The sequence below is a fragment of the Schistocerca gregaria genome, chromosome X (genome assembly GCF_023897955.1).
Source record: "Schistocerca gregaria isolate iqSchGreg1 chromosome X, iqSchGreg1.2, whole genome shotgun sequence".
NCBI classification, from domain to species: Eukaryota; Metazoa; Arthropoda; class Insecta; order Orthoptera; family Acrididae; genus Schistocerca; species Schistocerca gregaria.
This window is the reverse complement of record NC_064931.1, coordinates 399,656,994-399,672,447: the sequence shown is the minus strand read 5'-3', so window position 1 is coordinate 399,672,447 and position 15,454 is coordinate 399,656,994. Positions and strand designations below refer to the sequence as shown.

The following is a 15,454-nucleotide window of genomic DNA, read 5'->3' as shown; positions in this document are numbered from 1 at the left end:
TCTGGAGGAACACTGCATAATGTTAATTGTCAACAAAGGCATTGTGCAATAATACAATAAGTATTACGTGCCTCGACGGGTTAAAGCGACGATTACATCCAGTGTGTGTGTGTGTGTGTGTGTGTGTGCGCGTGCGGGAGCGAGCTTTACGAGATGAGAATTGTGACGTATGGAAGGTGGGTCGGTCGGTCCTGGAGGCGTGTTCGGATGGCGGTTAAGGCGACCGCTGCCATAAAGCGGGAAATATGGATTCTACTCCTTTTCCGGCACAAATTTTCATATGTCACCGAAATGGGAGGGGGAGGGGGGCGGCGAAACGTTTCTAGCCTAACAAATAAATAATGACAGAAATTTCATAATACCAACTTATTTTTCAAAATAATAATCGTGTACACTATTGCACTTGCTGGCAAGCTTAGATAACTTCTGCAAACCATTCAAATAAAAGGTCTTCGATTTCGAGTCCAACCAAGCGTTCACAGCATCATCATTGTCAAACCGTCGTCCTTTGAGGTTTGGTAAAAGAAAAAAGTAGGATGGAGCCAAATCTGGACTGTGGCGGAAGTCGAAACAATTCAAACCCACAGTCGACGCAGTGTTTCCAGTGTTGTGAGGGCGTTGTGTGCCGGTGCGTTGTCCTATGCAAATAACTCCGTTCGCCAATTTTCCGCACCCTTTTCTCTTTTTCTCTAAAACGGCGAAGGAGGGTGCAATAGTATAATGCATTGGTCGTTAAGCCCTATTACAAGTAATCCACCATAATTAGTCCTTCTGCATCCCAGAAGACGTTGTTTTGTCTCAGGATCAAAGTGTTGAACCTACATTTCGTCCATTGTCACAATTCTTGCAAGAAAGCTGTCTTCATCCGCTTGAAATTGGTGGACGATTTCTTCACAACACTGCAAACTCTCCCGTCTCCGATCTGCATTCAAGTATTTCAGGACCTACCAAGATGAAACTCTCCGCATTCCCAAAATATCCACAACAATGTCATGAGCACGCCCATGGGAGATCCCAAATGTGGTTTCAATGCGCTGCTACGCCGTTCGACGATCCTGCAAACCTGTATGAATTGCAGTCACTGTTTCACCAGTGGCAACGGCGACAGGCCTTCCGCTCCTAGGCGCATCTCCCACACTCCTTCTTCCACGTTTGAAGGCGAACACCCCGTTTTTCACTGTTGCATAAGACGGAGCACTTTCCTTAAGTGTATTCCGCGCGTCCTCCGCAATTTCCTTGGGCGTCATTCCCTTCAAATGGAGATATTCAGTCACAGCACGGTTCTTGGTTCTCTCGAAATTCGCCAATTGCTTACACTACGTCATACAATGCTGCAGCCGTGAAATTTGACTTGCATACCCAAAAAGGGTCACCATTAAAGCAAGTGGTGGGTGTTTATGCGAGACATTACGGTAACTATCTCGGGCTAGAAACTTTTTGACCGCCACTCGTACAGCTGAGCATTTTGGCTAAATTCGTGCTTGTGTATTAAAAACTTCTTTTTCTTGCGCTTGAAAAATGTAAAATTTACGTTCGTGTAAATTTTACCTCAAAATTTTGTGAACTTTAACAGCATAAAATTAAGAAATAAATCGTTTGGTTTGTCTAGACTTCATAGTACGAAACTACTTTGAATGTTAAGTTTAGACCGAATTGTTAACGTAATCAGTTGGTATATAACGTTTACCAAAGTATTTTCTCTTTCATAACCCTCATGGGAAAGTTTAAATTAACAATGTTACCGAAATAGCTGTCCAAGCCAGTGGCGTAAGAAAGCGAGAAGATATCGAAAACCTCGCGGTGCGCTGTAGGTCAATTTGATATTCCCAGACTGAGATATTCACTGTGCAGCGGAGTGTGCGCTGATATGAAACTTCCTGGCAGATTAAAACTGTGTGCCGGACCGAGACGATGTACTGGCGGAAGTAAAGCTGTGAAGACGGAGCGTGAGTCGTGCTTGGGTAGCTGAGTTGGTAGAGCACTTGCCCGCGAAAGGCAAAGGTCCCGAGTTCGAGTCTCGGTCCGGCACACAGTTTTAATCTGCAAGGAAGTTTCAAATTTCAAATTGATATTATTTTCCGGCTTGATAGACACAAGTGTCCTATATAAAATTGTTCGTCTCTACTTCCCTTACACCACTGTTGTGTGTCGTATACAGTTATGGTGTTAAATACTCCAGCTCCAGCGATTCCACGTATCAGTACTGTTATTTATATAGGTACATGTATAATACGTAGATTTGAGTTTCGTTTTTCTCGCTCGCTGTTAGATACTTGAATGGTTGAGAAATAGCATGAAGGTGGTTCGATGAATCTCCTGCCAGGTACTTAATTGTGAATTACAAGGTGATTATGTACGTGGAAATATATAAAATCTTTGTATAACATTCTAACATCACATGTACAGAAAAGATCTCATACAGCAATTAGTCGTATGCAGCTTCTGTTTTGTTCTACTTTCTCCGTAATTAGATGTTACTCTTGAATAATTTCTGGTTTTAGCTTTTCAAGAAAAAGGAGAAAGAAACATCACCCAAAGTCTTTTTCCCTTGGTTTGCTGCTGTGAAATGGCGTCGGTGCTCTTTACTAATACCAAGAATGTAACTACGTAATTATCGCGAGAAGATAACAGTATGAAACATCGAAACAGGTTGTGGCACAACTAACAAGTGACTGGCACAGAATAACTTTTTATTTACATTTTAGTAATCACAGTTATCATTGTCAACCCTTAGGAACGAAATAATTCTGTGAAGGGAACGTCTACACTGACATTTTTAAAACAGCTGAGAGTGCATGAAGCATTTGTTGGTTCTGTAGCGGCAAGACTATTTAAATACTCATACGTGAGCAAAGAAGTTAAAGGGCAGCCGTGTCACGTCGGAGGCTGTTATAGCGGGCCTGGGTTTTTTGTCCTCGTGCGTTGGGCCTTATTGTCCCGGCCTTGCGGCCTTGGCCCACGGCATCTGTTTTTTCTTCCGCGCAGCTAAACTCAAGTAAGTCTAGCGATTGCATTCGAAGGGCCAAAGATTAGTGGTGCGGTTTTCATGCGTCCCTCGCCACTTGCCAGCTGTGTGATGGCTTGAGAATATATCGTCCCTGTTGGCCATCTGTCGTTGAGCTGAGAGACTGTTTCTTGCAGGGGCGCACATTCACAAACACTATTTACGAGCACTCGTGACGCGTACGCTTCACAATTTGAGTGCCGCGCCAGTGATGCTCTTTTCAGACTATCTCCACATATAAAGGGTGAATAACCTGAAACTTACACCGCATATATTGCGAAAATGGGAATGACTATTGACGTGCGATTTTCACAGAACGGATTGGTAGTCAGGGACTCGTATTATTAGCCAATAATACACTACTGGCCATTAAAATTGCTACACCAAGAAGAAATGCAGATGATAAACGGGGATTCATTGGACAAATATATTATACTACAACTGACCTGTGATTACATTTTCACGCAATTTGGGTGCATAGATCCTGAGAAATCAGTACCTAGAACAACCACCTTTGGCCGTAATAACTGCTTTGATAGGCATGGGCATTGAGTGAAACAGAGCTTGGATAGTGTGTACAGGTACAGCTGCTCATGCAGCCTCAACACGATACCGCAGTTCATCAAGAGTAGTGACTGGCGTCTTGTGACGAGCCAGTTGCTCGGTCACCATTGACCCAAAGTTTTTAATTGGTGAGAGATCTGAAGAATGTGCTGGCCAGGGCAGCAGTCGAACATTTTCTGTATACAGAAAGGCCCGTACAGGACCTGCAACATGCGGTCGTGCATTATCCTGCTGAAATGTAGGGTTTCGCAGGGATCGAATGAAGGGTAGAGCCACGGGTCGTAACACATCTGAAATGTAACGTCCACTGTTCAAAGAGCCGTCAATGCGAACAAGAGGTGACCAAAACGTGTAACCAGTGGCATCCCATACCATCACGCCAGGTGATAAGCCAGTATGGCGATGACGAATACACGCTTCCAATGTGCGTTCACATCGATGTCTCCAAACACCAATGCGACCATCATGATGCTGTAAACAGAACCTGGATTCATCCGAAAAATGACGTTTTGCCATTCGTGCACCCAGGTTCGTCTTTGAGTACACGGTCGCAGGCGTTCCTGTCTGTGGTGCAGTGTCAAGGGTAATCGCAGTCATAGTCTCCGAGCTGATAGTTCATGCTGCTGCAAACGTCGTCGAGCTGTTCGTGCAGATGGTTGTTGTCTTGCAAACGTCCCCATCTGTTGACTCAGGGATCGAGACGTAGCTGCACGATCCGTTACAGCCATGCGGATAAGATGCCTGTCATCTCGACTGCTAGTGATAAGAGGCCGTTGGGATCCAGCACGGCGTTCCGTATTACCCTCCTGAACCCACTGATTCCATATTCTGCTAACAGTCATTGGATCTCAACCAACGCGAGCAGCAATGTCGCGATACGATAAACCGCAATCGCGATAGGCTACAATCCGACCTTTATCAAAATAGGAAACTTGATGGTACGCAATTCTCTTCTTTACACGGGGCATCACAACAACGTTTCACCAGACAACGCCGGTTAACTGCTGTTTGTGTGTGTGTGTGTGTGTGTGTGTGTGTGTGTGTGTGTGAGAGAGAGAGAGAGAGAGAGAGAGAGAGAGAGAGAGAGAGAGAGAGAGAGAGAGAGAGAAATCGGTTGGAAACATTCCTCGTGTCAGCACGTTGTAGCTGTCGCCACCGGTGCCAACCTTGTGTGAATGCTCTGAAAAGCTTATCATTTGCATGTCACAGCATCTTCTTCCTCTCGATTAAATTTCGCGTCTGTAGCACGTCATGTTTGTGGTGTAGCAATTTTAATGGCCAGTAGTGTAGATTGTAGTAATACTTCGAAAGTGCGTTTTTTTCCGAAAACCTACTTTGTAAATGGAACATTGCTATTGATATTAACAAACTAAAAGAACGGTAAATTAGAATATCAGTGGTGTTGCACGATTCTACTGCGAGTCGTTTACGAGGTATCGTACTCTGAAAAGTTTCCACGCCGACACTTGTACAATGCCTGTGGTGTCACACACTAAAGAACAGTACAAATGCATACACTAGTTACGTGGATTCTGACCAATAACGAGACAATTGACGATCACATGTAGTCTTCAAAATAACCACCAGCAGCGGCGATACGCACTTATAGTCTGGTATGGAACGACTACTGCACACGTGTTAACATTCCGTCGGAAGTGTTCGAGCAGGCTGTAGTAATACGTCGTTGCCTATCATCCGGTGTAGTTGGTATGTCCTTGTAGACAGCGTCTTTCAGCTTTCCCCACAGAAAAACGTCTACAGTTCTTCTGCGTCTAATCCGACGATTTGGAAACAATTTGTGAAGGTATGCGTTTAGACTTCTTGCACTACGGGATGGACAGCCATGGTGATGGTATCACAGGTTCCACCTAATCTGCAGCGGAACGTCGACTAACATCCGGGGAAGATGGTCCGTTAGGAGGTTGCTATACTTGCGCGCGTTCAGGCCTATGAGCTGATGGATCACTATCCCACACAACAGGTTCACACTCCGTGGACGCTGACGTTCCACCTGACGGAGCCAACAGGGATCGTCAGCGGACCAGTAGTGCAAGTTTCGGAGGTGTACTTGGCCGTGATTGGTAAATATCGCTTCAGCATTTGGGGTAACCTGCCTTAATGCCCATTTGCAGAAGTTAACACGATTCTCATAATCGTTTCCACATAGCTCTTGATGGAGGGACACGTGATAGTGTTGGAACCTATGTCGGTGGAGAATGCGTAGGACATCAGCCTGACTTGTGCCACTCCCTGTGCTTTTGCGCGGGAGCTAACGTGCGGATCAACTGCAACAGCAACAACAACATTAATTTTCCCCTGTTCTGTCGTCACTTGTTTCCTTCTGTTACATATTTTAGGTGTTCACCACTTTCACGTAACTAGGTGAAGAAGTTAATAAATAATGCCGAGATGGTTGACGTCTACTGGGATACCTTTCCTCATATACCGTATAACGACGACCTGCATTCTTCCTACACCTCTCCATACACCATGAGCATGTCGGCTTTCCCTACGTTGGTAAATTACATCGTCCACACACGGCCTACTGCTTGAAAGTCATACACAAACTGATTAGCAAGTCACAGTGCATTCAAGAAACACACAAGCATACTGAAGCAAACATGTCGACATAGTACGTAGCAAATATGAGATTGAATGGCACGAACAGGTGTCGATGTGTGGAACTTTTCGAAATACGATAGCTCGTAAAGGTCTCGCACTAGAATCCTGCCACGAACACCACTGACACTCTAATATAATGTCAATAGGTATTGTTCCATTTAAAAAGTGTATATTAGCACAAAAATATACTTTCTGAGTATTATTACAATCTGTTTATTGGCTAAAATTATAAGCCCCTGACTACCAACTCATTTTGTGAAAACTGCTCATCAGTTGCACTTTCCATTTTCACAAAATTTGTGGTGCAAATTTTGGGTGATTCACCATGTATACTATGCAAGACACTGTACAGAGCGTGACTAAGGGTAGTTCTTCCAAACTTAGGTATTCTGTCTTAATCCACTTGTGTACTGACTGATCCCTACGCGAGATATGCCACGGTGTTAGCAGAAATGTTAAAAAAATGGCTCTGAGCACTATGGGACTCAACATCTTAGGTCATAAGTCCCCTAGAACTTAGAACTAATTAAACCTAACTAACCTAAGAACAGCACACACACCCATGCCCGAGGCAGGATTCGAACCTGCGACCGTAGCAGCCCCGCGGTTCCGGACTGCAGCGCCAGAACCGCACGGCCACCGCGGCCGGCGCAGAAATGTTGTACCAGTTTTCTAATTAAAGGTTTCGTGAGGATTTCGTATTTCTTCCAAGTGACTTAAGTATGGGTTATGCCGACCTCCGAATTAGTTTACTCTGATCAGGTTAGAAACGGCTGGAACAGTCTGCTAGATACGGTCGCAGTAGCCTTTCGTAGGCGATTTCATTTAGAGATGCAATGCACTTTCGCAGAACCCGTCGGTCAGATGCTTTTCCTATTACATATTTCTTGTGTTAGTCCAATTTCATATAGCTTCTGAGTATCACCCCTAAAAATTTAAAGTAATCGATGTGTCGTGCTCTAGATATTCGCCACTAATTCTGTAATCGGATATTATTCTGTATGTTATAGGCACGCAGTACGGAGAAAATGACGCGACAGTGATACGGATGTGTGTTTTTTTTAAATTTACAAACACAGTTGAAGGCATGAACCCATTGTCAAGTTCTGTAAACAAGGAAAACAAATAATTTCTTCGCATTGTTTCACATACGTGTAATGGTAATCTGCCCATAGGCACAGGCAAATATAAGCGAGCATCATTGTCAAATGTATAACACTCTTAATTATTCGTATCATGGGATAACGTTCGTTATTACTGGTGACCCTTAACACTCTCACAGAGGTATGTTTACAGACTAACGAAAGTCTGCTGTACACCCTTTCCTCAGTTGTTGGAATAACCAGACAAGTTTTATAAATATTTGAGATGCACTGAGTACTTCGTGCTTGGAGACCTCTAAATGTCAGGAAAAGTGAATCGGTTACTATCACTTCTCGTCGCGTGCTCTTTAAACCGGGTGTTAATGTTCCTTCATCTGACCAATGTCACAAAGAAATTTGAAATTTGTGGTAAGGTTCTATGGGACCAAACAGCTGAGGTCATCGGACCCTAGGCTTACACACTAATTAATGTAACTTAAACTAACCTACGCTAGGGACGACACATACACCCATGCCCGAGGGAGGACTCGAACCTCCGACGGGGGGAGCCGCCCGAACCGCGACAAGGCGCCTTAGACAGCACGGCTACTGAACGCGGCAGTTTCCACAATTAATTCTGTTTAGGCTCCCTACTAATGTTCCTGCATTTCGCCGAAAACCAAACTGATCCTCCAAGTGGCCGTTTTCTAATTATTTTTCCATTCTTCTGTAATTAATTCATGTTAGTATATTGCAACCATGGCTTATTAAACTGATAGTCAGGTAATATTCACACCTGTCAGCACCTGCTTTATTCGGAATTGGACTTACCCTCACATCTGAAGAAGAATTATGTATTTCGCTTGTCTCATATATGATGCAAACCAGGTGGATTAGTTTTCTCGTGGCTGGCTCTTTAGCGAATGCTGTATTTATGTTTTCTTTACTTTGTTTTTGGTTGTACGACTAATCTGCGTTTATTCTTGTAGTCATGATAGCTTTAGCTGTTGGGATGGTCGTATCGTCATGTTTGCTCATCGTTGATCATATGTTTTATACTGTTCGTTTGTCTTTCGTGTCAGTGATATCACACGTGATGTACCTTCACTGGACTTCACTGGACCTACTGGGAGTTGTCTAGCCTAACTCCTTTATCGTCTTTGTGTTTAGTTGTGGATATGTCGGCAACAAAAATATTTAGCTTTCTGAAAGGTTGCCAGAAATAACTGCAATTAGTCGCAATTTGTGTTTCTTCAATTTTTATTTACCGTGACTGGTTAAAATCGGCTACCGATTCATCATCCGATGGTACACATTTAACGAATGTTTGGAGCATTATAGGGATCGTACAGCTGTGGCAAAATATAAATACGAAACAAGTAAGCATTGCGTGGGGAGAGAATCCACAATGGAAAATTTTTTATTTAGCTTTGTTCATTTTTTGTGTCTCTGTGATTGTCCGACGTCTTCATGTGTCAACCCGTCGCATAGCAATGGAAGAGTGTATTTCTGGAAACCAACTAATTAATTAAAATACCTAAGTACATATTATGTATCTGTCGCCACGTGTTGTGGCGATCGCCTATGTGAAGGAAAAGTGCTCAAATGCGTTCCATTACTATAACATTAAGTAACGATGTTGCCGATAGTAACACCTGCGTTTGCAGTGTCACTGTAACGCAACTCGAATATCTGTGTTCCTATACCATATACGAGGAGCCGAGGAAACGACAGGCGGACACAGGATGAACATAGCTTGACATTTGAACCCTCAGCGCACACATTGGGAACCAGGACGTTGCTGGCCGTGTGATTTGTTTACAATAGCACTTCATTCATACCCGTGTGAATCCCCATACCGCATTCGTCACGGTTGTACTAGCAATTTCCATTTTTCGGATTCTTATCTAAATCTGTTGAAAATCATAGTGACCTACAGTTATTGATTAAAAACTGAAAGTAACTAGCAGTATGTAGCTAACCGCTTGGTACAGTCAGCTCAGGAGACGCATTGGTGCTCAACAGAATTCAACTCACAATGGTGTTACCTGAGAAAAATAATCACCAAGAATCGAAACCGGTATATCCTAATAATTTTGTTAGGATGGCCATCTTTCACTTTATTGTTTTGATTTTCCTGTCTTCAGCCTGCTGAAAATTATACTAGGGTTTCGCCAGACACGTTTCGCTTTATTGGTAAAGCATAATCATAGAGAGCAATAAACTCCAGTCACCTCTGATGATGCATTACTGATAAAGAGGAGCACTTCTGTTGAAACACACTCTTAATTTGTAGTATGATTAAGACGGGTAAACTAAAATAGTACATGCGTACATCGCATCTTAATAGCCGGCAGCGCTAACACTGCGTCTCAGATACGCTTAGTTTTAGAAAGCATCGCTCGTGTGATACTCCCCTTGACCTTTACTCAGATTAAATACTGCGAACTGTGGATGAAGGGCAACAGGTAGATTACGTATTTCAGGATTACCGGAAAGCATTTGACACGGTGCTCCATTGCAGGCTGTTAACGAAGTTACGAGCATATGGAATAGGTCGTCGGATAAGTGAGGAGCTTGAAGACTTTTTAAGTAGCAGAACCCAGTATGTTGTCCTCGAGGACGAGTGGTCATCAGAGACAAGGGTATCGTCAGGAATACCCCAGGAATGTAGATGTCGTGACTAGGGCCTCCCGTCGGTTAGACCGTTCGCCGGTGCAAGTCATTCGATTTGACGCCACTTCAGTAGCCCCCGGTAGCTGAGTGGTGCCGGCACGGTAGCTCAGCGTGTTCGGTCAGAGAGCTGGTTGGCCTCTGTAATAAAAAACTAAAAACTGAGTGACAGGATCAACAAACGAACTTTAACGGATGTCATGTGTCGTCCGCAACGACAAAATGAAAAAATAAAAAGTGGTCAGTGGGACAGAATGTCAATCCTAAGGGCCCGGGTTCGATTCCCGACTCGGTCGGTGATTTTCTCCACTCAGGGACTGGGTGTTTTGTTGTCCTAATCGTCACCATTTCATCACCACCGACGCGCAAGTCGCCGAAGTGGCGTCAAATCGAAAGACCTGCACCCGGCGAGCGGTCTACCCGACGGGAGGCCCTCGTCACACGACATTTATTTTATTTACCCCAGGAAACTGTGATAGAACCGCTGTTGTTCTCTGTACACATAAATGACTTGGCAGACATGGTGCGCAGCAATCTAAGATTATTTGCTGATGGTGCTGTGGTGACTGTAGAAAGATACTAGAGGACTTAGAGAAAATTTCTAGTTGGTGTGATGAATGGCAGGTAACTCTAAATGTGGAAAAATGTAAGTCACTGCAGAAGAACAAACCTTTAGTGTTCGGATACAATATTGCCAGTGTCCTGCGGGACAGAGTCACATTGTTTAAATATTTGGGCGTAATGCTGCAAAACGACATGAAATGGAACGAGCATGTAAGAACTGTGATAGGGAGGCGAATGGTCGACTTCAGGTTAATGGGAGAATTTTAGGAAAGAGTGGTTCATCTGTGAAGGAGACCCCATATAGGACGCTGGTGCGACCTATTCTTGAGTACTGCTCGAGTGTTTGGGATCCGTACCAGGTCGAATTGAAGGAAGACGTCGAAGCAATTCAGAGGCGGGCTGCTAGATTTGTTACCAGTTAGTTAGAACAACACGTAAGTGTTGCCGAGTTGTTTCGGGAACTGGAATGGGAATCCCCGGAGAGAAGACGACGTTCTGTTCGAGAAACACTATTAAGAAAATTTAGAGAACCAAAATTTGAAGCTGACTGCGAAGCGATTCTACTGTCCAAACACACATTGTGCGTAAGGGTGAATAAGATAAGATACTAGAAATTAGGGCTCATAGGGAGGCATATATTCAGTCGCTTTTCGTCGCTCTATTTGCGAGTTGAACAGGAGAGGAAATGACTAGCAGTGGTACAGGGTACCCTCCGCCACGCACCGTATTGTGTCTTGCGGAGTGTCGATGTAGATGTGGACAGTTTGATCAAAAGTATCCCGACACCCTTATGTATTGTGGAAGTGACCACTAGACGTAAATAGTTGAGGATAAGCCAATATGAAAGCAGACAGGGTGTATTGTGCCGTCAGCACAGAAGCAAAAACAGCAGGAGAGCTCAAGGATTGCGAACGTGGACGTGTCATTTGATGTCATGATGGTAGGAGAGTAGTTTAAAAACGAGCGAGGTGGCGCAGTGGTTAGCACACTGGACTCGCATTCGGGAGGACGACGGTTCAATCCCGTCTGCGGCCATCCTGATTTAGGTTTTCCGTGATTTTCCTAAATCGTTTCAGGCAAATGCCGGGATGGTTCCTTTGAAAGGGCACGGCCGATTTCCTTCCCAATCCTTCCCTAACCCGAGCTTGCGCTCCGTCTCTAATGACCTCGTTGTCGACGGGACGTTAAACACTAACCACAACCACCACCACCACCAGTAGTTTAAAATATCGCATGAGATCAGCAAAAGGAATCATTCGTGAGTTCCAAAGTGCTACCAGCAGTCTAGCTGGCACAATGACTGCGTAGAGAGTTAAAAAGAATAGGCAACACTGGTTGAACAGCTCCTAAATAACCCACACATTTCCGTAGTCAGTGCTAAGCGAAGCTAGAGGTGGTGTGATAAACGACACCATTGGACAGTGGATGATTGGAAACGAGTGATTCGGACCAATAAATCACACTATATCCTGCGGCAATACGATGGAAGCGTTTCGGTTTGAAGAATGTGTGGAAAACGTTACTTTTCACGTGTGGTGCCAGCGGTGAAGAACGCAGAGGTGGTGTTACGGTACTGGTGGCGCTTGGAAAACGCTAAATGCGAAGGATTTTAACACATTTTACAGCATTGTGTACTGCGTACAGTAGAGTAATAGTTCGGAGACGATGATTTATTGTATCAGAGTGACAGTGCACTCTGTCCTAAGGGAACGTTTGTGAGACAAAGGTTTGTGGACAATAACATTTCTGAAATGGCCCGTCCTGCCCACAGTCCCAACCTGAAACCAATGGAAAAACTGCAGGATGTGTCTGAACGTGGACTTCGATTCAGATCCCAACGTCGAACATCAGTACCTTCTCAGGTTTCGGCTCCATTGCTCCAGCGTCATTCAGACATCTCATTGAAAGTGTCTCCAGCAGAGTTCAAGCCTTAATAAAGGCGAAAGGTTGTCCTACCCCGTAGTAATGTCTATTAATGATTGTCCTGATCCGTTTGATAAGATTACTGTACATCTTTCGTGTCTCTGGATGCAGCAAGGTTCAAAATGGTTCAAATGGCTCTGAGCACTATGGGACTCAACTGCTGTGGTTATCAGTCCCCTAGAACTTAGAACTACTTAAACCTAACTAACCTAAGGACATCACACACATCCATGCCCGAGGCAGGATTCGAACCTGCGACCGTAGCAGTCGCACTGTTCCGGACTGCGCGCCTAGAACCGCGAGACCACCGCGGCCGGCCGATGCAGCAAGGGCCGTAGGTAGGAGCTATAGCCCTTTAGGCAGATTGTGTAGTGTGGGCACTGGCAGGGAAAACTTTGTGACAACTAAGCCGCAAAAATGTATTTTAGAAAGACTCTTTTAATTAAAAGCCTGTACTGTAGCATTTAAAGTTTGGCAATTAATTTATAAGATTTTAAGATATAGTTTCTGATTTGAATCGATAGGATTAAAAAACATAATTGATTCCATAAGGTATACAGCACAAATTATGTCCATGCAAAAGTCATTTTCAGTTGCTGTTAATGCTAAGTGATAAGTACATTCTTAGATCTCGATATTAAGGAAAAGCCGTCCAAGTTTTATGGGTCCTGGTTTGGATGGAAAAAATGTGTGGAAGAATTTTTTTCAGAAATCTAACTAATTTTAAACTGCCGAAATTTCGTTACCCAGTCTTTAAAAGTCTTACTAGGTTCGCCAAGTTAAGGGCCACGCTCTTGATTGGGCGCCACAGGGAGTTCGATGCGAGAGTGCGCGGTGTTTGCGAAATGACTGCCCACTTAATTCGTATCAGCTGTCCACTGAAAAACTCAGAGCAATAAGTCTATGCGAAGTCCAGGGCGGCATTAAAATTAAAATGCTTTATATTTTACATTTTCGTGAAGCGGGCCCTAGGCTAAAGACTACGTAGCCTGCGCTTAAATACGGCCTTGCTCGCTGCTGTTCGTGAAGTTAGAGGATGTGGCAAATGCTCTAGAGGGATACGTCGTCGTCTTATCAAAAGAACTATATAGAGTGTAAACAATAGATGTTGACAACATTTCACATTCATGCAGGTAAAGTCGAGATGAACAAACTGGTATAGGATGCGTACGGTGTGTGAAGCCAGAGAATAATCTCAAATTGACCTGCAAAAGCCACCTAAGCTACAGCGCAAGCATTCCACGCGTGATTTTGGCTAAAGTCGTCCTGGAATGTTGAAAATCCCTTGTTTTTGCAGTTACAGAATGTAATATCGACGTTTATTCAGTTGCACCTCAAAACTGTCAAATTTAACCGCATAAAACTAACAATGGAATTGTTTAGCTTGCCTGGGCTTCTTACTACGAAGCTGCTGTGTTTGTAAGGATTAAGTGTAGATCGAATTATTAATATAATTGGTTTTTGCATAACGTTCAAAAAATTGTTCAAATGGCTCTAAGCACTATGGGACTTAACTTCTGAGGTCATCAGCCCCTAGAACTTAGAACTACTTAAACTTAACTAACTTAAGGACATCACACACATCCATGCCCGAGGCAGGATTCAAACCTGCGACCGCAGCGGTCGCGCGGTTCCAGACTGTAGAGTCTAGAACCGCTCTGCCACAACGGCCGGCCATAACGTTAACAAAAGTCTTATTCTTCTGTTACACTCCCGGGAAATTTAATAATGTTAACGAAAAAGCCGACTATGGAGAGCGAAAGGGTGCTGAAAATATCACACGGCGCACACGCGATGTAACAGGTAACTTTTCCGGGCTACTTTTACGTTATTTCCTGGCTTCATAAGCCGCAAGTGTTCTATGTCAAATTGTTTGCCTCGAGTTCACCTACTCGACTGTGGTACGATGGAAAAAGTTGTTTCCACCTAGCAAGTAAAATCGCGGTGTGGATTTAAGGAGACACCAAACGTTATGGGGAGTCATCCTAGTCCATCAGCACTCAATCGTCGTCCATAAGCCACGGATCATAGTTCAAGTCACGCACATAACCTACATCTGTACTTTGCGAATCTCTGACAAGTGCTAGATGGCAGTTCTTATTATTCCGGTTACTAACGTTTCTCCCCGTTCCATTTATGAATAGAGTATGGACAGTACCACTCTTTGTGTACTTCTGTGCCAGCTGCGGTTTCGCTATTTTATCTGCTCCATCTATAGGGAGAAGTACGTAGGGTACTGGCGAATATTCGCAGTTTCTACGACTGCAATAAACATTGGCGGCATAGACTGGAGTTACGTCATGGGATTCCTCCTAATATTACGTCGGGCGTTGTTTTGCCCGGCGTAGTGCAGCAGCTCGACGTGGCATTGACTCAACAAGTCGTTGCAAATCCCCTGCAGAAATAGTGAGTCATGCTGCTCCTGCCCCTATAGCTGTTAGTAATTGCGAAAGTGTTACCGGTGCAGGATTTTGTGCACGAACTGATCTCTCGGTTATGACCAATAAATGTTCGCTGAAATCAGGACACGTCTGACTAGGCCACGGTTTTCAGTCGTCTAAGGTCCAACCGATTTGGTAACAAACCTAGGAGAGGCTTTGCAGGCGATGTCGAGCTTTTGGGAAACGCACTCAAGTCGGTCGTCTGCTGTCAGCTCATTGACGGCATATTTTGCCGCACTGTTCTAACGAATACGTTCGTCGTACGTCCCAGATTGATTTCTACGGTGATTTCACGTAGCGCTGCTTGTCTGTTAGCACTGACAACTCTACGCGAACGTCGCTGCTCTCGGTCGTTAAGTCAAGACCATCGGCCACTGTGTTGTCCGTGGTGAGAGGTAATGCCTAAAATTTGGTATTGTAGGCACACTCTTGATGCTGTGGATGTCGGAATATTGAATTCTTTAACGATTTCCGAAATGGAAAGTCCCATTCGTCTAGCTCCCAACTACCATTCCGCGCTCAGTCTGTTAATTCCCCTCGTGCAGAAGCCTTTTCACATGAATTGCTTGCGTACGAAAGAT

General features: G+C 44.2%; 1 protein-coding gene across 2 annotated transcripts in view; it reads left to right on the top strand.

Moving 5' to 3' along the window:
- LOC126299364 (amidophosphoribosyltransferase-like) overlaps positions 1 to 15,454 on the top strand; it is a 231,117-nt gene that overhangs the window by 109,610 nt on the left and 106,053 nt on the right. The gene's annotated exons all lie outside the window — the stretch shown is intronic.